At 47.5% G+C, this 23514-nt stretch overlaps 1 protein-coding gene across 7 annotated transcripts in view; it reads right to left on the reverse strand.

Annotated features, from left to right (window-relative positions):
- LOC102116697 (selection and upkeep of intraepithelial T-cells protein 1-like) overlaps positions 1-23514 on the reverse strand; it is a 221976-nt gene that overhangs the window by 172270 nt on the left and 26192 nt on the right. The window lies entirely within an intron of this gene.

Genomic DNA, 23514 nt, shown 5'->3' on the forward strand with positions numbered 1-23514 from the left:
AGCCTCCCTTCTATTCTGAGGTCCAGTGACCACTCTTGTTTCTGGAAAACCTTTGAATTACCGGGAAGCATTTGGGAGAAAGAAAGCCCTTAGGAAAAAAATCCATCAGCACTTCAGCCCAAGTACACCTTCACCATCCTGCCGGCATTCCCACCCTCTGGCCAGCCCTGGGAAGCTGCTCTAAAGCTGGCCTTGAAAAATAGCCTGAAGCTGGCGAAAGGAAGAAGTGGGGAGGCCATCCAAGGTGACTGCACACACAAAGCCTTGGAGGGAATGTGACTTGTTCAGGGAACAAGGAAGAGTTTGGGGACAGGAAGAGATGAGCCCAAAGGTGAGCCAGAGTTTGATGGTAAAAGAGTTGGAATGGCATGCTAAAATACCCAGACTTTTCACAAGTTCACACATTCATTGCACTCCTGCCCTGTGCCAGACTCAGTCCCTACCCCAGAGAGCTTACAGTCTAGTTAGGAGAAAAGAAACCAAGACAAACTCAAAATTCAGTGTAAGAATGAATGTATAATGGAGACACAGAGAGGCTTCTGCCCAGCCTGTCCCGGAAGGCGCTCTAGGGAAGCGATAGCTGCTAGAAATTAGGTGATGAATAGGATCTCTTTCCTTCTTTCTTTCTTCCTTCTATCCTATCTCTTCTTTCTTCTTTTCTTTCCTTTTTCCTTTGTTTTCTTATTCTATCTTTCATTCAGTTATTAAATAATTTATCACTACAGAACTACCACGTGTCAACCACTATCCTAGGCTGGGCTATATGATGTGAATGTAGTCAGTGGTGGCCCGTGACTACTTGAAGATTGTGGTCTACTGGGGAGACAGACATAATATACACGACCACACCCTATATGCACATACATGCAAAAAACCACAAACCTGCAAAAGTCTATCAGAGGGAGAGAGAGAGACATTTAGCACCATTAGAAAACAGACCTATGATCTGCCGAATGAGCAGGCGTTGCTCGGCAGAGGAGTGTGGAGGATCACATTCAGCAAGAAGGACTAGTGCATACAAAGGCTCTGCAGTGGGAAGGAGCTTCACATGTTCAAGGAAACAAACAAATAAACAAACAGAAGACCAGGGCAGGCCAGGCGCAGTGGCTCACGCCTGTAATCCCAGCATTTTGGGAGGCCGAGGTGGGAGGATAATTTGAGGTCAGGAGTTTGAGACCAGCCTGGCCAGCATGGTGAAACCCCATCTCTACTAAAAATACAAAAATTAGCCAGGCCTGGTAGTGGGTGCCTGTAATCCCAGCTACTTGGGAGGCTGAGGCAGAAGAATCGCTGGAACCCAGCAGGCGGAGGTTGCAGTGAGCTGAGATTGTGCCACCACACTCCAGCCTGGGCAACACAGCAAGACTCCATCTCAAAAAAAAGAAAAAGAAAAAGAAAAAAAGAAAAGAAAAGAAGGCCAGAGCAGCTGGCATGCAGGGAACACCAGGGAGAATAGCACAAGAGGATCCTGGAGAGGCAAGGTGCTGGCCAAGTTTTAATGAGAGAAGCAGAACTGCTAGGGGTGATCAGAATAATAAGGGCTTTATTCCAGGATTTGACCTGATGCAGCTGTGGGGGGTGGTTTAACCATCTATCTGAGGCTGTTTTCTTGGGTCTGATGCTGGGGCCTGAAGTCACAAGGGCAGACAATTAGAGGAAAGATGGATGTGAAGATGGAATCCTGAAGGTCTCACTAACTCCAAAGTCCCAACTTGGGCTGTAAGGGTGGCCTCCATGAGAAGCAGCTTTTCACCATGGAATTAAACACATCCTTAGGGCAGGAGGAGAAGAGCCAAAGGAAAACACCACAGGAGGTGGAGGAACTGCAGGCCCAGCTGCTTTCCCATGCCAACAGGTGTGACTGCACCAATGATTAGGGCCATGCACTGCCCTTCCGAGTGTCAAAGAATACTACTGCTGTTCATGTCTTTCCAAATGTCCCACAAAATGTCTCCTGTGCCCTTTGTACACCTGACTCTATGCAGGGAAGGGAACTCTGGAAAACCCAGTTCCAACCTAGCTAACTTGACACACTACAAATCCACTACAGGGGGCAGGGAGCAGACCCTACTGGGCCTTGTTAAGTTGGATTTTAAGAGCCCATGAAGTCTGCATCGTAAGAGGAAGGTTCCATCCATATTCCAGTCCCATTCCAACAGCAGTGCTTTCCTCCCTGAGCCTGGGCTGCACAGAGATGCAGAAGATGTTCTCCCTACAAGCCCCCAACACAGAAGCCACACTGCTCTGTGCTGTTCCCTTCCTCTATCCCCACAGGCCAAGAAGCTCAGCCCCACCTGGCTGGGCCCACTCCATGCAGGATGCTGAGAACCTGCTTCATTTTCTCCACAGACAAGAGGAGGATCTGAGGCCAGTTCCCCTCACCCTAGGCCCCTTTCCCATCTGCTGGGGCCAGACAGAGCCCCAGCTGGGCCCAGAGCCAGAAAGATAAGAAGATTCAGTCACTCACTTTCAATTTCCCACAAACATGACACCCAATTCCTGTTGCAGAAAAAACAAATCACCTTCCACTCTTGAGATACCAGGAAATCACAGTGTCTTAGAGCTGTGACTGACCCTAAGTGAGCACCCATTCAGACCTGCCTAGCCCCTGCCGTGCAGGAGACTGTTGTGCAAACAGACGATGGCATAGACACAGGTAGGACATGGTGAGGCACAGACAAAGGTAGGAATTTAGTCGGACCCCTAGTGAGTGTCACTAAGAGAGCTGGGGCCATAAACTCAGCTCTCCTGTTCCTTGGCTTCACATACTTTCCAACCCACAGTACCTGAGAATCCTCATCTGCACATCTGGGGCTCCTCTGCAACCTCACTCTGCTGGCACACCTTTTTTGACAGGGAGCGCAGCACCTCCAGGCAATCTGCATAATTCTGTGTTAGAAAGGGCTTCTCTATTCTGAGTCTGAACCTGGTTCACTGTTCTCAGTGAACTCGTCTGGGAACTCAAAGATCCCGGAACCCTCTTGGGAAGATTAATGTGGAAGGGAAAAAAATGGAGAATGTTGTATTCCTTGGAATTTTCTGAGACTGGGGAAAGCAGACTGGTAGTTCTCCCTGCAAGAAAAGCCACAGGTTGGAGTGAGAAAGGAGCTGGTAGACATCCACTGGGCAGTCTATAAAGTTGGCAAAACCTGTGATCCCTCCCCATGACACCCTCAAATATTCAGTCAAGTGACAAAGCATGACAAAATCCCTAGTGCAATCAAATTTTTGTGGAAAAAGGAGAAGGGCAAAGCTTTATGCCTGAGTCTATGGTTTGACATGGCACAAACGGTGCTGCAGACCCCCAGGAGCAGGGACAGAGAAGCAAGACAAACACCTGCAGAATAACCAAACAATCTGAGCTTCACACCAATGTTGACCTAAATCTCCCAGGGGCATAAAAGTCCCAAAGGGCATACAGATAACATACAAACATTGTGCCATTCATTCACCTTATTCCTTCATGTGTCAGATATTTATTGAATGCTGACTATGTGCATGAGGCACTGGGGGCACTATTATGAACAGACCAGACATGAGATCTTGGATGCCCTGTGTTTTTAGCTAATATCTCTTAAATAGGTGTCCCACATCTCCAAAGAGTTTGCAAGTTCCTTGAGGGCTGGAGTATATGTTTGCCTCCTCCCTTATCCCTAATACCCACCCCTTCTCCCCTCACCTCTACCACTGCTCCACAAGAAAGACACACCCTTCACACTGTCTCTAGGGATCTGTTCAGGAATTCACTGGGAGATACAACTTCAACAGTCACATTTACTGACCAGCCATTTAATCAGTTTTACGTAACCATGGCTCAATTCTTATTACAACCTCTCCAGCTGAATCAGGCAGACCCAGAAAGGGTCAACCCAAGGTCATCAAGTCTATCCCTCTGCTTTCAGACCAAGCTAAAACCTAGGCTAGATTAATATGAGGGTCTGGTACAGGGGCAAGAACAAAATTCTGGGAGTCAAGAGACCTGAGTTTGAGCTGGATTCTGGGTTGAGCCCACTGCATGGTTGGCAATAATGGTAATGTCCATTGGTAGCAATTTGGAAACCCTTTCTCTCATTTGATCCTCTCAACAACCTATTGAGTTAGGCAAGGCAGTTTCTATTATCCCCATTCCACAGAGGAGGATACTGAGGCTTGGAGAAGTCCAGTTGCTTGCCCAAGGTCACAGAGCTGGTGAGTGGAGATGCCAGGATTTGAGCAGGGTCTGTCTGGTCCTGGAGGTGCCTTCTCCTTCCCTACCACAGTGCCCCCGGGGCACGGACTCCAGATGCTGCTGTGCTGTGTTCGATGGACAGGAACCCCAGAGCTGGGCTGATTCATGAACTGATGGTCTGAGTCTTCCTGCCTCCCCTGCCTGATGGATTTACTGGCTCTTCCACCCACCGCATCACTGGCCAGTAAACAGGGAGAGGATAAGAAGGCAAGATGGAGGTCTGGGTTGTGCAGAAGAGACAGAGCAGAGGCAGATGAGGAGGCCTCAGAGCATCCATCAGCAGCATCACAAGGGCCAATTCACCCTGGGATCTCAGCTGCTGTCTGATCTGCCCCGAGAGCCAAGTTCCCATCCAAGAGCCTGTGCTGCCTGACAACCTGTCAGTCACTCCCCCAGGAGAGCTCCTTGCCAGGGTAGCTCCTTCCCAGGCTCCCTTGGCCTCAGGGCCTGCTGGGACCCAAGCAAATGGGCAACATGTACAGGGCTTTGACAAGGAAGAGAAGTAGCCACTCAGACGCTAACAACAGACAGACCCATGCTTTTTCAGCCTCCTGCTTTTTACGCCAATTCTCTGAACACTTGGTCCCAATCCTAAATTCCTTAAGCTCCTTTGCTTACTGCTTTAGGAGATGCAAACTCTTCTTAGGCATTTCTCCTTCCCCTGGACTTCATCCTCACCTCCTGGGTTGGCCTACTTGGTTGGACATGCCTGGCCACTATGCATTCTGCCCTGAGTATCCTGTTGGCCTGGATGTGGATGGGACCAGGAAGAAAGGAGGGAGGGAAGGACCCAGACCAACGAGGGTGCGGTCATGCTGCTGAGGTCAAATCCAGAGGGAAGGGTGACTGTTGCAATTACAGACTCTGCCCGTCGCTCTCTTGGGGAGCCGAAGTTGAGGGGAGTACTGCCCTGTCGTGCTTCTGTACTGGTTCCATTTCAACAAACAGGCATTGATGCCTGCTCTGTGCCAGACCCTATGCTGGGCCCCCGGTCCAGACATGATTCCAGCTCCTGAAGGGCTTCTAGTCTAGTAGGGACAAGAGCTCAGCAAACAAATAATGAGGACCCAGGTGATCATTGCTCTGAGAGGAACTGAGGACGCCCAGGGAAGAAGGACACCTAAGGAAGTGGCAAAGAGCCTTGAGGAAACAGCTGGGAACCTGCACTCAGAGCTAAATGAAAATTGCATCCTGCCATGGTTCACTCACTTCTCTAAGTCTCAGTGCTTTCTCTGTAAATGAGAGTGATCATACTAAGTACCTCACAGCATTGCTCCAGGGACTGTGACATCCCCGTTCCTACCCACTGTGTGGATTGCCCTCATCTGTCTGTCTCTGTCATGAGTCTGTGGGCTGCTCCGAGGGCTGGGGCCCGTCTCATTCACCACGGCATCCACAGTGCCTGCTGCCAATGCCACTCAGTGAATGTATACAGGAATAATCAACGATGATTCTGCAGAATGAAAAACAGGAGAAACAGACTAGAAAGAAAAGAAGAAACAAAAGGGAACTCATATTTTTAGCCTCCACTGTGTGTCATGCGTTAGGCTGGTTCCTTATGTGTATGATTAGGTTTAGCTCCCGCCACAGACTGCTACGTATGGTATCCTCCCCACATTACAGATAAGGACATGGAAGCTCCACGACCTGCTGCTGGAAAGCAGCAGCCCCATGGCTGCACGTCCACTCATGGATCCACACAGCCCTTTCCATCATTCTGGGCTACTTCCAACTGTCCGAAGAAGATCTGGCCAGAGCCTCAGGTCCCAGAGGGCAGCCCCTCCCCACCCACTCCTCTCCCCATCCCCAGCTGTGCAAACATACTCCAGCTAGGCAGTTCAAGGAGTGCTGGGGGAGGGTCTGGGGATCTGACAGGTCCAGTGAGCCAGGCTTTTCTGAGAACCGCTCCCACCCCAAGGTGGCCTAGAATCCATCCTCAGCAGGCTCAGGAGAGGGACTGAGAGCCAGGCTGAGACCTCAGCCAGCAGTCGGACTCTAAAAATGAAAATGTGTCCCACCCCAAACCCACACCCAAATCCCAACCCCCAACCTCCATCCTCAACCCCCTACCCTCATTCCAAGTGCAGCAGGGTCCCTGCCTGGTTAGCGCTGCACTAAAAACCTTTCAGCAAGTCCTAGGCGTATGTGACAAACACACCTCTCACTGTGCCACCATGCTGCTGGGAGGGACAGAAGGCCCGGGAACCCCCACTGGCTTTCTTCATCTGCTTGACTGCACCCTCCCTCTCTGTCCTCTCCCTGCCCCAGAGACCTACACACAGCACTAGCTTCATCTCCCGGTTTCCTCCCCACAGGGCCCATCTAAAGCCAGAGCCTTTGCAGATATTGTGACCCTAAGGGTCCTGTCACCAGTTCTGCAGCAATCTCAGAAAGGAGTGGATGTTAGAGAAAAGATCTCCCTGCAAAGAGCACGTGCAGGACACCCATGGCCAAACACCCACAATCAGAACTTCCCAGCCTGGGTTTCTTCAGCTGAGTGAATTTTTTTTTTTTTTTTCCTGAAGGATCAGATAATCCACATCTAGGAGGAAATGGGGATGAAGACTGATTGGCTCACACTAACACAAACACAAGCTGCTATACACCCACCCAGCAATGTGAGACACATTCGCTTTTCATCCACACTTGGCTCTCAGACAAGCTGATACGGTCTTGCACATACCACCCAGAGAGCTGGGGATCCACCCTGCCCGAGGGCTGACACAAGCATAAAGGAAAGAAAAACTTTGTCTGGGGATGCCCGCCACCTGTCCCCAGAGGCTACCTGAAAACTTTCCATTTGGAGATCAGGCCCTGTGAGTCAGGGAAGCAGTGTCTGTCTGCAGGAGGGGACTTCCCAACTCAGGACAGCCCAACCCATCCTTCCTGTGGGTCAAGTGCAGGGAGGCAACCACACCCAAGTGGACCCTGGAATTCATCTAACATACATTTAATGCTCACCTATGATGTGCAAAACCCTTGGGATGAGGAATGGGGTGGCAGAGGAACCAAAGTTTAGAGTCAGAAAACCTTGGCCTTGTCACTTCATTACTCATGTCAAACTCATGTCAGACTGAAATTCAACAAACATTTCTTGCATACCAACTGTGTGTTGGCCATGCATACATGAGCAATTTCATATAGTTCATTTCTCTATGTAATGGATGCAAAACCGGGACCCTGAGAACATATGTCATTTGTCCAAGGCTACCTCCATTTCCTTATATGTAAAATGGGTTCATAGCAGTACCTACCTCATAGGATTGTTGTGAGGACACATGAGTTACTTCAAGTAATGTTATTAAAACAGTGACTGGCACAAAGTAAGTAGTCAATAAATGTTAACTAATATTTAAAGGCCTTGTTATAAATTCTGTTCATAGGAACAGCAGAAACCGAATTGAAATAACTCAAATCTCATTTTTCCCCCTACAAGCTTTTTTGGCATTTTGTTGGCTTGCAAGTATTTCCAACAAATAGCTATTTGGTGTTAACTGTATACTAGGAGCATTGCAAAGTGTGAGCAGCTCTTGGTCTCATGTTCAAAGCCCCCAATGCACACACCCAAATTCCCCTCTTAACGTCAGCTCCCTCCCCTCCCTTAAGCAAACACTCTCCTCTGTCATGATGAAGAGTAACTACTCCACCAAGCTCACCCCTGGTTCTCCTGCCTCCAGGTCTTTGTTCAGACTCAAAGCTTCCAAGCTCTGTTCCGTGGGCTCGGGAATTCCAGGAGTTGTACTCAGGAGTCCTTCTGCTGAGATAGATCTTAAGATCCCTGTGGTATAATAGAGCTTAGCAGGCTTCCAAGTCAGAGCTGTAGCACCAGATCTCAGTTCTGCCACTTTGGCCGTGGAACTGTGAACAAGTTATTTAACCTCCCTGAACCCAAGCATTCCTATATGAAAAGTGTGTGTAATAATTCTCATATGAAGTGTATTAAATGAAATAATGTACAGAGAGTACCCTTCCCATTCAAGTTTTCAATTCACACTCAAACAAATTACATTAAGAATATGGTTTTCTCTATTTTTAATTTTCTTCCATAAGCTTTTCATGAATTTTTATGCCTACTATATCTTTTTTTTAGTCTAATTTCATTTTAAGTTCCAGGATACATGTACAGGACATGCAGGTTTGTTACATAGGTAAACGTGTTCCATGATGGTTTGCTGCACCCATCAACCCATCACCTAGGTATTAAACCCCGCATGCATTAGATATTTATCCTAATACTATATCTTATCCATACCAAAGCCCAATTTAAGAAAGCATAAATTTAACACCAACCAAGATATTTGGCCATTTTGAATTTTACCTCAAAGTGGTTCATGAAATGTCCAGAGCTTCTCGAATCCTAGGGGAGTGACCTCTGAACTCTCTTTGAGAATTTGGCTCAACCTTGTCCTCAGCCTGTAGCCACACCCCTTCCATCTTTCAAGGTCTGTCCACATGTTGAATTACAACTGTGGTCTCACCCATCTGTTTACTGTGAGCTCGTTGGGGACAGACGCTGGGTATGACTCTTGGCACAGAGTCTAAGGAAACTTTCAAGAAGTCCTTGAATGGACCGCCATTCATTCCAGTCATCCATTCAACCATCCATCTCCAATCATTGGCTCATCACAAGTGAATTAAGGCCTCTGTTCTCTTTAGGGAATTCCCCTCCAAAAGTGAGAACCTCTGCCTTATTTATCCCCTTTCATTCTCCCTCTCCTGGAATCCTTCCAGCCAGTTCTGCTGCCCTCATTGATATTCTCTGCCTTTCCTATTTCCAGGCAGCCTCTTCCATTCCCATTCTGCAGGGCCTCACACATCCATGCAGGTAGAAGTTGGAACTGGCACCTCAGAAGGAACAATGTCCTGTGGTCCACAGCTGGAGGCCTTTAAGGACGTCTGGATGGACTGTGAGTTCCCTCCCTTAGCCTTTTAAGCCCCAGGGTGCCAAATCTGAGCCTAGGCAGATAAGAAAGCTAGATTTTCATGTGCACATTTGGTGTGTATGTGGAGAGGGGAGGGGAGGGGTGGGGCAGGATCTCACTTACCCCAGAAAGCCCTTCTTATCTACAAGTCCTTTGAAGTAGGGAGTTCTCAGAGACTGGCAGCCAGAGGGGAGCCTTTTTTCCACACCAAGTCCCTGCCATTCCTCAGCTGCAGAGGCCAGGCCCAGTAATTCCGGAATCTCAGAAGCTCACACATTATTCATTCACTCAGCAAGTGCTTACTGAACCTAGCAAGTGCTAGGCTCTGGAGATGAATCAGACCCACATGCTTATTTCCAACCACAAAAGCTCTCAAATTGCTCCCAGCCCAAGAAGGGATGCAGACATGGAAATAGAGATAGTGCAGTGGAGTGTTTACAATCTTGGTTCCTGGTTTGGAATTCGACACCTGTATTTGATGCCTAAGAACTCTGTACAATTTTGGAGGAAGAAAAGAGGTCTCAAACCCCTGCTCATACACCTCTATTGATGGGGAAAACCACTAATACCCCATTTTCTCTGCTCCAGAGCAGCCTGTTACAATAGTAGACCCTCTGACTGGTAGCTGTGCTACCTCCTCCAGAGCTGAAACCTGCCCCCTGTGCTCCTCCCACTGGTCTTAACTCTGACCTCTGGGGCCGCACAGACCCTCTCTGGCTGTACGTGTCCCAGAACAGCTCTGAAGAGAATTGGAAGCAATGTCAGATTCCTACAAAACTCAGTTCCTAAAGATTGTTTGGCTTCATAAAGGCCACTCTAGAACCAGTAAGCAGGAATCACAAGACTGGTGGGGGCTGGAGACAAGGAGCTCAGTAACACCTTAGGTGGGATATGATGTGGCTTGATCCAAGTAGGATCTGGGCTGGGGAAAGCCAGGGGGCCACTCATTGAGAAGTCTTGCTGTTGGGGACTGAATGGGAGGCCATCTATTGGAGACTGCATGGGAGGGCATGCTGGAGGCTGGAAACTCAATGGGGAGGCATGCTGGAGGCTGGAGACTCAATAGAAGCTCATGCTAAACCTTGGAGACTCAATGAGAAGGCATGCTACTGGCTGGACACTCAATGGGAGGACATGGTAGAGGTTGGAGACTCAATGGGCAGGCATGCTGGAGGCTGGAGACTCAATGGGAGGATATGCTGGAGGTTGAAGACTCAGTGGGAGGACACGCTGGAGCCTGGAGACTCAATGGGAGGATATGCTAGAGGTTGGAGACTCAGTGGGAGGACATGCTGGAGGCTGAAGACTCCATGGGAGGACATGCTAGAGGCTGGAGACTCAATGGGAGGGCATGCTGGAGGTTGGTTCTCAATGGGAGGACATGCTGGAAGTTGGTTCTCAATGGGAGGGCATGCCAAAACTTGGTTCTCAATGGGAGGGCATGCCAAAACTTGGTTCTCAATGGGAGGGCATGCTGGAGGCTGGAGACTCAATGGGAGGACATGTTGGAGGTTGGAAGAGGAGAGGGTGACTCAGAGAGCCAGTTAGAGGGAGTTCCCAGGCTAATGAGAGAGCCTTAATCCCTCTTTTAGCCAAGGAGAGGATATAAGACAAATGAAAATGAGAAAATAGAAAACGAGAGTGGCTTTCCAATTCCCAGCCCTCTGCTCCTTCCGCCTTCTAGCCAGGTGTGCATCCTTCCCCCTGCTCTTTCCTTTGAAAGAATCTATTCTCACACTGCTAATGTTCTTGCCTAAGTAGCTGGAGGTCAAGCAGCTGGTTCCTCTCTGTCCTATCTCAGGCATTACCCTTGTTCATGACTATGCCTGGTTCAAAACCTGCACATGCAAAGGCTTAGTAAATGAGTATTGAATAAATATCAGCATGTAAAATTGTTCATTGCACTAGTTTATGATGATTGTGGCTGGTGCAGAAGTTACATGTCTGAAGAATAGGAATCAGCGAACTTTAGGGTCAGGAGACCCTAGCCTTGGCTCTGACATTAACTTAGTTTGCTCCAGAATGACCTTGAGCTGGTCTTTTTTCCTCCATGGGATTCAGTTTCTCCATCTAAAAGGACCACACAAGACAACTCTGAGGCCTACTAAGCCACAAATGCCATATGATGATCAAGGAGACCCCCTCCACATTTATTTGGCACATTATATGTCTATGTAGGGGACATCTGAAGAGACCATCTTCTAATTTCTCCCGTGGCACCTCCATCCCCCCACGAGACTAGTTCTGAGCCCTGGGAACCAAAAGAGGAATGTGTTCAACTGTGAGCTTGGCCAAATTAAGCCAAAACCTCTCTCCCTGCAGAGGCAGTCTATTGAGGCTGAGAGGAGAAGCAAATTCCTATTTTTGAATAATTCACTTTGTTTGCAGTGGCTCTAAATTCCCCAGGATCAAGAAACCTCCAATGCCAGCTTTCCATTGCCCTTTTCTCTCAATTCTTCCCTGAGGCCACTTCAGTGGTAGGTCTTCTGGGGCACTCTGCTTGCCTTACTGTTTTCCAGAACTGATCTGTCATTATAGTCCCTGGCCCAGTCATGTCCATGGGGCCTGAGTTATGCAGCACAGAAGGTCCAGATCTTCTAGGTTGCAGGCCTGTGCATCAGAGAGCAGCTGGGAATGAACTACATCAAGACTAGAGCTGACTGATGGAGGATGGTGGATCTAGTGTTACAAACTTTTGCGTTGTAGCATTTCAAATTGGAAGAGACTTTCAGGATTATTTTGTCACAGATCCCAGTTGTACAAATGGGTAAGGAAGTCACAGAGAGGGCATAGGACTTACCCAAAGCCACATCACATGTTCCTGGTAAGCTTAGGATGCAGATTCAGGTTTCATTTATTCACTTATCACACAATCATTTTTCTACCACCTTACAAGTTCTAGGATAGAACTTGACTGACTTACATAAATTTGTATTCATTTAACCAACACTTATATAAAACTTATTATGTGCCAGACAGTGTTCTAAGCACTTTATTAATATTATTTCATTTAATACTTGTAAGAACTCTGAAGGTAAGTTCTACTATCTGCAATTCACAAAGAAGGTTGAAATTCCAAGAGGCCAAATAACTTTTCCAGGGTCACACAGCTAAGAAGTGGATCACTGAGGTCTGGATTCTGATCTGTCCTCTACTCCTTCTTAACTCTGGATTGTTCAGTTGGAGGCAAGAGAAGTTAAATCCAAGTAACACGCAGTGCAAACAATGGGAGATCCAAGGCCACAGAACAGAGAAATCCTGGGCAGGCAACAGAGCTCTGAGGACATCAGGCTCACATATAGCTGGGAGATGGCCCCGGTGATATGCCTGTCCCCAGCAGCCTCACTTCTGCCCCAGTACAGCAGCAATACACAACTCCAGGGAACACTGTCCACTCTGTATTCCATGTGAATTGTGCCCCATGGGGTTGTGCATTGCAGCAGTAGCCCAGCCTTCATGTGCACAAGCGACTGCCAGCCAGGTATGTGCCTCAGCCATTTAGTCAGGGCTGCTTTCCTCCAAAATGAGGACTCCTCAGCCCAGAATGGACGCCTTGCCAGCCCCAGACGTAATGTGCCCCAGCTGCTGCTGCAGCCCCCACCAGCTCTGAGCAAGATCATGCCAAGGGCAGCCTGGGGGTCATATGTCTAGACAGTCAGACTGAGAATGGGGCTCGGCATCTTGGGAGAAGTTTCCTGAATTCCTCCCACCTTTGGGAATGGAAACTGAGCTAACAGAGAATTTGTTCTAATTATAGGGAAATAAGGAGAATTGAACAAGAAGAGCTCCTCATGGCTGAACTCTTCTGTAGAGTTTCTCCAACCCTGCTTTGTTCTTCTGTTCCATGAAAAATCACAGGGCACCGACTCTGTGCCAGCTCCCGGCTGGGCATTGGGCACAGAGAGGATTAGACAGGGGACCTACTGCCAGCAATGCCCATCTAGCTGGGCAGGGAACTGACATGCTCAGCCCATGCTATAGGTTCCATCAGCAAGGAATCTTGGGGATGGAGGAGGGCACACGGACACAAGCTTCCGAAAGCCCAGCCTGGAGGTCAGCCTAGCCTTCCAGACAAAGTCCAGGTTGAGTTGCTCTTTCCTTTCTTCTCCCCAGACCAAGGGACCCAGCTGAAAGACCCCCTCCTTCAGGAAATCTGACTTTAGGACACACCAATGCTCATTCAACAGGCACCATTCAACAAATACTCACTGAGGAAAGATCAGGGGATGAGAGAGAAGTCATCCATTCATGGAGTTATGGCCACTCCCTTCTATAAGAAACCTTTGTGCACGTTTCACCCATTGAACCATCTCAGGGGTGTGTGTGTGTGTGTGTGTGTGTGTGTGTGTGTGTGTGTGTGTGTGTGTGTTTGCTCTTAAGCATTTCCCATGTTTGCTTCAAGAAATAGGCAAGTATAATGATTAAGAACCTAGCCTCTAGAATGAGATATTCACATTTAAATCCTGAGCTCATCTCTGTGTAATCTTAAGCAAGCTACTTCGCCTCAGTTCTATTTATCAAATTGGTACAATGACAGTTACTTGAGAAATCTGTGTGGATTACATAACGGAATCCTTGTTAATTGCTTAACCTAGTGCTTGGTTATTATTGTGAGTGTAAACAGGGGCAGTACCTACTGCTAGTCACATCAGCCCACAGTGTGTAAGACAGGCTCTGTGCTTAGTAGGCACCTTATGAATGCCTGGTGTTTGACTGATGTTTGGCAAGAAACAGAGGGTAGATACGTGTGGCCTTTTAAAAAAATTGTTTTATTAAGGTAAATATATCTCTAAAAAGTTACCATATTTATAATCCCAGCACTTTGGGAGACTGAGGCAGGCTCACACCTGTAATCTCAACACTTTGGGAGGCTGAGGCAAGAGGATTGCTTGAGCCCAGGAGTTCCAAGGCTACCCTGTCAACATAACAAGACTCCATCTCTACTAAAAAAAAAAAAATTAGCCAGACAAGGCATGGTGGTGCATGCCTGTAGTCCCAGCTACTCAGGAGACTAAGGTGGGAGGATCACTTGATCCCAGGACTTTGAAGCTACAGTGAGCTATGATCCCACCACTCTACTCCAGCCTGGGTGACAGACTGAGATCCTGTCTCTCAAAAAAAAAACAAACCAAAACAAAACAAAACAAAAAAACTACATTCACAATGTTGTGCAACCATCACCATCATCCATTTCCAGAACTTTTTCATCATTCAAAACAGAAACTCTGTATCCATTAAACAACAACTCCCTGTTCACTATCCCTCAACACACACATACTACCATTCTACTTTTTGTCTCCATGAATTTGCCTATTGTAGGTACCTCATAACAGTGAAGTCACATGATATTTGTCCTTTTGTGTCTAGCTAATTTAGCATAATGTTTTCAAGGTTCATCCATGTAGTAGCACATGATAGATTTTCTTCTTTTTTAAGGTTGAATAATATTCCATTGTATGTATATACACATATTATTTACCCATTTACCCACCGATGAATATTTGGGTTATTTCAACTCTTTGACTATAACACTGCAATCTCAAGTGTCTCAATCTCACTGCAAAAACAAGTGTCTGAGTCCCTGCTTTTAATTCTTTGGAGTACATACCAAAAAGTTGAATCGCTGGGTCTATATTTAAGTTTTTGAGTGACTGCCATACTGTTTTCCACAACAGCTATACTATGGTATATTCCCACCAGCAACGATGTGTGTGGTCTCGAAGTAGGAGATGCCTCCAGGGGCACTTGGCACCCTGCTTTGAAGATGTTCCTCAAAGCAATGGAAGCAGAGTGATGATGAGGAGGGCAAGTCTGGAGGAGGTGCTCAGCATGAGGAGGGCCCAGAAGCCACACTGAAGAGGCAGTGGAAGGCCCAGAGTGTGGGTCTGGCCAGAAGGCTCTGGAGGATGTGACAGCTGCCATTATATACCACCATGCTGCCTGGGGGCAGAGTGGGCAGCCCCAGAAACAGAGAGAAGTCTGGGGAGGAGGATTCTAGGGAAACTGGATCCATTTCAGTATGAAGAAAAGGAAGGCTTTCTGAGAGTCAGGGCCATCTGGTGACATGAGCAGGGAGCTTTCCATCACTGGAGGTGTGCCAGGAGCAACTGATGGTTTTTGGACAAGAGGCCAAAGGGCATAGGAGGTTGGACCAGATGGCCTCTGTGAGTCTGCAGAGCACTGTTCTGAAAGCATGTGACTCAAGGATTCTGTAGCTGGATTCCATTTAAGCCCATTTGTGGGCAAAGATTCTATGATTTGCTATTCCTACCCATCCAGACAAATTCTGCCCTGGCTTCTCTATGTGAACTGTATTGGCAAGGACCCCGTATTGGCAAGGACATTGCTCAGCCTCAGTAGAGGTGAGTTTCATTTCCACTTGCTGATGTGGATATTATGTGACTCTATAAATTCCTGTGGCTCCCATCTACATTTTCAATTGGAAATAATACCATATGCCTGCGGAAAAGAAAGATGCAGGGAATGGATTTGGAAACCATGCAGGGGTGGGCAGGGGGCAGAGGGAAAAGGTACAAGGAGCTTTCCTGTCTGGCCTTCAAGGGCATCCAGAACCTGCCCCTTCCCTGCCACCTGTGTCCCCCACCCCTGCCTCTGGCCCAGGTGCAGAACTAACCTTATCTCCATCTCTGCTGCGCACTCAGCCTCCCTGCTGCTGCGGTACTCTTTTGTACTCTTCTCTCCTTCCAACCCTTCAACTCATGCTCCCTGCCAAGTCTGCTTCCTGGGATACCTTCTCTGATTCTCTCCACCTAGAAAATCCTACCCATCATTTGTGGCTCACCCAGAAAGCCCACAAAGGCCTTCTCCCATAGGGTTTTGTATGCTGAGATGCCACTCCATGCAATCATTCACAGATATTTATTTATCAAGTGTTCAGCACCAGGAGTGCTAGAGGCACTGGGGATATGTCAGCAAAGAGAGCCAACATCATCTCTGCCATCACTGAGCTTAGACTGTAGCTGGAGATACCAGAAAAGAAATACAGAAGCAAATACACAAAATTTCTTGGCATAGGAATGATTAGTGCAAAAACAATAGAACAGCAGGTATAACAGAGGCTACTCTGTAGAATGGCCAGTGAAGACCTCTCCAGTAAGTGATATTTGAGCCTGAATTATGAAAGCAGCCAGCCCTGAAAGGATCTGGAAGAAGCTTTCCAGATGAGTACAAAGGCAAAAGTGACTGACTAAGGTTAATTTGTTCAAGGAACAAGAAAGTGGCTACTGCGGCTGGATCATGGAGAACAAGGCAGAGTGGAAGATGTGACAATAGGAAGACAGGCAAGAGAGGTGATTTAAGGCATGGTAAAGATTGCAATTGGAAGTTATTTGAGAGTTTTTGTTTTGTTTTGTTTTTTTAGAGACAAAATTTTGCTCTGTCACCCGGGCTAAAGTGCAGTACCACCATAACAGCTCGCTGCAGCCTTGAACTCCTGGGCTTGAGTGATCTGTTTGAGGGTTTTAAGCATAGGAGGGACATGATCTGATTTATAATGGCAAGAAGACGCCATGGCTGCTGCATAGTGAAAGGCTGGAAGCAGGGAGGCCAGTTAGGAGCTTACTGCAGCAGACCAGGCAAGAGACAATAGTGGCTTGGATCTAGGAGGTAGTGATGTGAATGGTGAAAAGAGTCAGATTGGCCAGGCATGGTGGCTCACGCCTCTAATCCCAGCACTTTGGGAGGCCAAGGTGGGGGGATCACGAGGTCAGGAATTCGAGACCAGCCTGGCCAACGTGGTGAAACCCTGTCTATACTAAAAATACAAAAATTAACCGGGCGTGGTGGCGAGTGCCTGTAAACCCAGCTACTCGGGAGGCTGAGGCAGGAGAATCACTTGAAACCGGAAGGTGGAGGTTGCAGTGAACAGAGATCATGCTGCACTCCAGGCTGGGCGACAAGAGTGAAATTCCATCTCAAAAACAAACAAACAAACAAAATCCAAAAGAGTCAGATTTGACATATATTTTAAAGTTACAATAGCCTGGGGTTTGAGAGAAGAAGCTCTTTCTATTCAGAACTCACTTGCATGTCTCATCTTCACACAGGGGAACAAAGCCATCATGTTTGGATGAAGCCCATTCTATGAACAGGCTCAGTCCTGCAGGCAGAGAGGCCCAGCTGGACTCCACTTAAGGGAAATGCAGAATCCTACTAGGTCTGCTCTTCCCTGTGTGTTCTGGAAAGCACTTGCAAAGCCTGAATTCCCAGCCCGCATGCTGGAGCAAAGCATTCTGTTCTCCCTTTGAAATTTAAGAAAGTTGTAGAAACAGCCATTTACCTGTCACATGGTTTTCATAATTTCCCTGCCACCTCCGCTAATCACTGAAGGGAGTTTTGGTGGGTGGTGGGTCTAAGGCAGGCACGCCGAACTGCAGCTAGTTCATGGGGAGAGGATTGGAGCCGAGATCTTACAGGGCCCCTCCTGAGTGGGTCCAGCCACAGGGGTCTGCTCATGCATATTTGGAGGCCTTGACGAAACCTGAGAAGCAAACAGATGTGCAGGAGGGTAAACCAAGTGATGTGCTGGAAAGTCGAGTCAGTGAGTACCTGTGAGCCCAGCCCAGAAACACCCATGTATGGTTTAAGAGGAGGGTGAAGAATTGTGGACTGAGTGACTCAGGACTGACAGGGAGGCAAAGTACATGATACGTCCATGTAGTCTCAAAAATCATACTTCTTTGTTCCTTCTCTCGATGAAGATTAATACGTGTGCTATTCCAAGAACTAGGATACAGTGGCAGAACATTAACTCAGTCCTTTTCTGCCCAGAAATACGGATTAAAGGAAGGTGCGCAATGTGGTTCCAACTGTAGACGCTCAGGTGAAGGGGATATGAGCGTGGCCTTGAGTGATGACTAGGAAGGCTTTCTGGAGGTGGTGACAGGCCGGATTAACTATAAAAGGCACTAAGGGAAATCCAGGGCTTCATAGCATCAGCAGAGAAAGCTTGGACTTTGGACCAAACAGGCTTGTTTTCAAGCTAACCGAGACTTTGTTTTCTCATCCCTAAAATGGGAATTATAATGCTTGTTTTAGGTATATTACAGAGATTAAAGGACCTAGGAGCAAAGTGAGGTTCAAAGTGAGGTTTCCTGAAATGGTTGGTTGCTGGGGACCAGGAAACAGGAGGTGATAAAGAGTCTCGGAAAGAAAATCTACAAATCTGTCTCTTTCCCCTCAACCTGTGGACAAGGTTAAGGTATGTAGGCCCAAAGGCAGCACCCCAGATTGTTTGAGTCTGGTGACCTGTTTGCCCAGAGCTTCCAGAGGGCACTAGCGCAGAATGCTTCTGCAGGCAGCCAGACAGGCCTTGCTGAGCGAATTTCCACAAGCCAGGAGGGCCCAACTCTGAGGTTCACACCTTGCGAACTTGAGATGTTGGCTAAGTTCAGGCTGTGGGAGGGGAAGACAAGTGCTGCGTCAGCTGGATTTGGTGGGGAAGTAGGCCTCCAGGGTGGAAAAAGAAAATAAAGAGAAGAATTCTTGCCATAGCTTGCTCACAGAGAGATGCAGTTCTCAAAGCTCCCTACCTCCCCCTCCCCAGGATTTTGCTGGAGAACTTATCTTTGGAATCTGACCCAGCAAAGACCCGCCTCCTCCAGGAAGCCTGCTTGGACTGTACTGGTCACTTACAAGCTTTTATTCCTCCAACCCTGTGCACCTGACTGGCTTCACTCTCATATGCCAAGTACGTGCAACACGTCCTGTTTTGTACAGTTCATTCTTCATTCAGATTGTAAAAGTTCACTAGGAAAGGCAAAAGGAGGAGAAAGTACACACTTATTGAGCCCCTACTGTATACCTCACTCCAGGCTAGGCACTTCTCATGTCATCTCACATAAATCTTGCAACAGCTCTCCAATGTAAGGACCACTATCTCCATTTTACAGATGAAAGGACAGGCTCAAAGAGATGTAAGTTCTGGAATTGGAACCCAAGTTGGCTGGACTCTGAAGCTTTTCTAAAGTCATCTGTCCTTCAGGGCCTACTTCCTCCACATCAAAGCATTTCCCACTCTGTGGGGAAAAGAGTACATTATGCATACTGTGGTGACATGTTTAGAAAATGCTGCTTGTTAAGCATCTCTCTTAAGTTTCCCGAACCACAGTCGCATATTCAAGGCTCTGAGAAGTCCTGCAGAGAAGACACCAGACTTACTTTACCTAGCCTAACATTCCCAAGGGACACCTCAGTTGCATTAGAGCTTCTATAATAACATCCCCCAGAGCCCCTGGGCACACACTTTGAGATATGCTATCTATAAAGCAAAGATCATCAAAAACAAGCTTGTTCTCAGGAACAAGCTCTCTGAGAAATCTGAGGTGGGTGGTGAAAGCTGAATGAGACGTGAATAAGAGGGAGTAGGAAGAAGGGTATGTGAGGTGGTGGAACAGAGAAAAGGCACAGAGGTGAGAGTGAGCAGCATGAGGGGTCAGGACCCGGAGAAGACAGCCCCAACTGAAACTCAACATCTTAAGTCCATGAACTGTTATACTCTTTGACCACAAAAGCCTGTCTCTAAAGCCAGAAGCTCAGTGTGACTCTGAGTCATGCTGTCAGGTGTTGCAAGCAGGAGGCAGTAGTTGAAATAAGTATGAGTATGTGTCCCTGTTGCCTAAGGAAACAGCAGAATGTGGCAGGAAGGACTTTAGTTAGACATTAGTTAGGCCATCAGTAGAAATTTCTCATCAATCCCCCCTAAACCACATGCATTGTCTTACCACCATCCCATTGTTTATGTTCCCCACACTGTAATGCTCAGGTGAAAGAAGCATGGCCTCGAGTGATGAATACCTTCCTTTCTGCACATTTCTATCTTCCCAGCCTCCACCATGCAGTTCATTTCCCAAAAGACTTCTAAAGGCTCCATGCTCTTTGCTTTCTCTGGAATCAGAGGTCCCAATGCATTTGTCCTTCCAGAGAAGATGCTGGAGACTTAAGATGTCAATGTCAGGATTTGGAATCTTGGTACCAAGATTGGGCAAAGAAGTGGTCCTGCCCATTTCTGCCTAAGACTGAGCATACCTGGACTATTTTACACTATCAGGGCACCACACAGTGACAAATGCTGGTGTGTCCAAGTATTGATAGCCCAGATGGGAAGCTCCTAGAAACTGTCATAGCAGACATAGATAGGTTAAGGAAAGGGGTGAGGAGACATTTATTCAGGGAAATACAATAAAAATCTTTAAGTAATAGCTCACATTTGTACAACCCCTCATGTAGTCTGGAGTAGGGCTTCTCAAATGTAGTCCCCAAATCAGCATCATCACAATCATCTAGGAACAAGTTAAAAACGCAGATTCTTGCACACCACTCCTCCCAGAACGCCTGAGTCAGAAAGTCAGTGTAGAGCCCAGTCAAGAGATTTAATGAAGCCTCAGGGTGGTTCTGAAGCATGCTCAAGTTTGAGAATCTCTGACCTATATTCCCATTATAATAATAGCTCCTCATGAAAATAGCATTATTATTTTTTGTTGTAGAAAGCATCTCAGAAAGGACATTTGTCCAGTCCTAGGACTCACAGCAGATAAGCTGCAGAGCTGGGGTCCCAACCCAGATGGGACATCAAATCCCAGTCATTCTGCTCCCAAGGACACCAGACTCCAGCTCTGCAGGGAGAGGAGCTTCCTGGCATCAGGACAGAGCTATCTGCCTAAGGTACTAAGAGAGCTGCCTGCCTTGGCCCTAGTCTGCCTTGATTGGCTCATTAATAGCTGTGATTAGTGAGAATGGAGAAGCCTTTATCTTTGAAGTCCCTGGGCTGTGCTAGAAGCTCATGCAGGGAGCTTGCTGTGGCTAATTAAAGCTGAGCTGTGTTTCCTGTCAAGGGCCCAGAGTGTTAATGGCTTCAAGCATGAAAAATTAAGCTTCAGTTTCCATTCAGGGGTAATGGATAGAACCAGCAGAATGAAGATGAGAAGACAGGGTCTTTTAAAGGGGCAGGGACCCTGGGCAGGAAGCAGAGCTCTAGGTCTCTTCCGAAGTACAAAACCAAATAGGTGCTGCTGGCTTTAGCGGGGATGGGGTGGGGGCAGGCTCAGATCCTCACATGGCAGCCCCAGGGCTGACACTGTCTTCATTCAGAGTGGTATTAGGATTTTTGAGCACTTCAGCTTCTGGCCCCTGATCACACCTGCTCAGGTGGGTATGATTTGTAAGTGGGGAGGGAGAGCTGGATGACAGTCCTGGTGGTAACAGGATCTCAAGGGCTGTGAAGGTTCTGGTTGCAAAAGTTATATCCATTGCAGACTTGAGGTCCTCCAACTACTACTATTCATTTATTAGTCACCTTTCCTCGAGTCTTCACTAAATGCCAGATACAGGGCATTATCTCATATAATGTTGCCAATAATCCTACAGAAATTACACAAGGCATAGGTACATTAGTTAATTGTCTTGTCCAGACATATGTGTCTGGGCAATGAACTAAACCCAGCTGTAGCTGATTCAAAATCCCTTGTCCTTAACCATGAATATAGCCAAGACACCCTGAATCTTGAACTTTCTTGAGGTCTGGGTCATTTCAAGCTGCAAATGCTAACTCCACCCAGTCATCTACCTGGTGAGGGCTCTTTTCTTATTCAGCCCCAACCCACCTCTACCTTGCTTCTGGGGAGATGACTGAGGACAGAATCTTTTCTGAGACACATTGCGATTGGGCAGAGGGGTCAAACTAGACCCTGGTTGTGTGGATATAAGTATAGAAATGATGCTTCTGAATCAGAAATCAGAACATGTGGTCTAAAAAATGGTCTATTCTTATTTAATTTCTTCTTCCAAAAAGTTTGATCAAAGTAATCAAATGTTAGAAAGTTTGAACATATATTACCTTTAGTGAAAAGAGTATTACATAATAAACACAAAAGTCAGCCAATAATTGATATATCCATTCAACTAAAACCCTGATTGTTTAAATAAGAATTGTCTAGGACACCCGGCAGGTGGTAAATGTGGTTACCCTGGAGCCCATCGTCACAGGTCCAAGTTGTCAAAGCCTTTCCCTTCTTCAAGGCCTAAGTCCTAGGAGCTGTCCCACTGCCCCTACTCTAACTCTTCTCCCCAGGAAAGTGGTTGCACCGTCCCACCCCCCAATTTCCTACCACTCTCTTTTCAATGACCTATTTCAAAGTTCAATGTGTCTGCCCATCCTCCACCACCTCAAGGTCTGAGATTTTTTTAAATTTAAAAATGGTCTGAGTCATCTCTGCCTCCCCAGGGCCCAGGCCCATGGAGCCCAGCAGGTGTCAGTGAGTGTTGGCTGAAGGAACAAATGAATGACCGTGCTGACTGAGAGGAACGTTTCTTGGCCTAGAATTCAGCTCTGCATACCCTGGGCTTTGTTTTTTCTCACAGTCCTCCAGCACAGCCGGTGATGATGGGTCTCCACGTCTGCCTCCTTAGAGGTGGTGGTCCAGGTCAAGGGCTAGGTCTAACTTGCCTCTTTATCCCCAGTGTCAACCCAGGGAACAGTGCCAAAGAGACCAATGGAAGGGCTTATTGAAAGAATGAATGATCAAAAGAACAAAGAACTTGCCTCAGAAATGTTCCATCCTTGGCAGCGAAAGCATTAACCTGTATGTGTGAGCCTATGCCCCTCCCCAGCAACCAAAATCAAATTAGAAGGAGGTCCCTGCTGATTGGTTATTCTAAGCCAGGCAGAGCACACCGGGCTGAGCCCAGAGGATAGGGCTGGGACATGGCTAAACTGGGAGCCCAGGTGGGGCAGAACGGGCAGGGCCAAACGACCACTGTCACCAAGGACCCCTCCACGTGGATGGGGTTAGGACAGCTTCCCCAGCTCCAGGCTCTACTCAGCAGCTCCCTTTGGCTCCTAAGGCTCCTCAGTGGTCTGTGTCCTTGGCCCAGCCATGAAGGTCAACATAGTAAAGAAGAAAAAAACACAGAGAAGTCCTGGCTCCTTCAAGGATGATGCCACCCTCCTCCCACCTCCCCTAACCCATGAAATGGGGCAATAATAATAACGCCACTTTCAGGGTGTAGTTGAAATATGGAGCTCAATTGGCCAACGGGATTGGGCTTTGTGAATTGTTATGCGGGACCTTCGGGGGGCAGCTTGCCCATAGTAGCTTCCATGAAGACAGAAAGTGGTGGTGTGTGTGGGAGAAAAACAGATCAAATTACGCTGGGGGCGATGCAAAATTCCCTTTCTGAGCATTTACCGCATGCCAACCCCTGGGCTGGTAGACACATAATCATGCATTACTTCATTAATTTTCATAGCCAATATTCAGAGTAGGGACTAATCCCACGGACAAGATGGGGAAATTGAGGCCAGTGAGACTCCAAGAAGTAAAGTCATGTGGCCCACATTGGTCTCAA

The sequence above is a fragment of the Macaca fascicularis genome, chromosome 1, assembly GCF_037993035.2.
Source record: "Macaca fascicularis isolate 582-1 chromosome 1, T2T-MFA8v1.1".
Taxonomy (NCBI): Eukaryota; Metazoa; Chordata; class Mammalia; order Primates; family Cercopithecidae; genus Macaca; species Macaca fascicularis.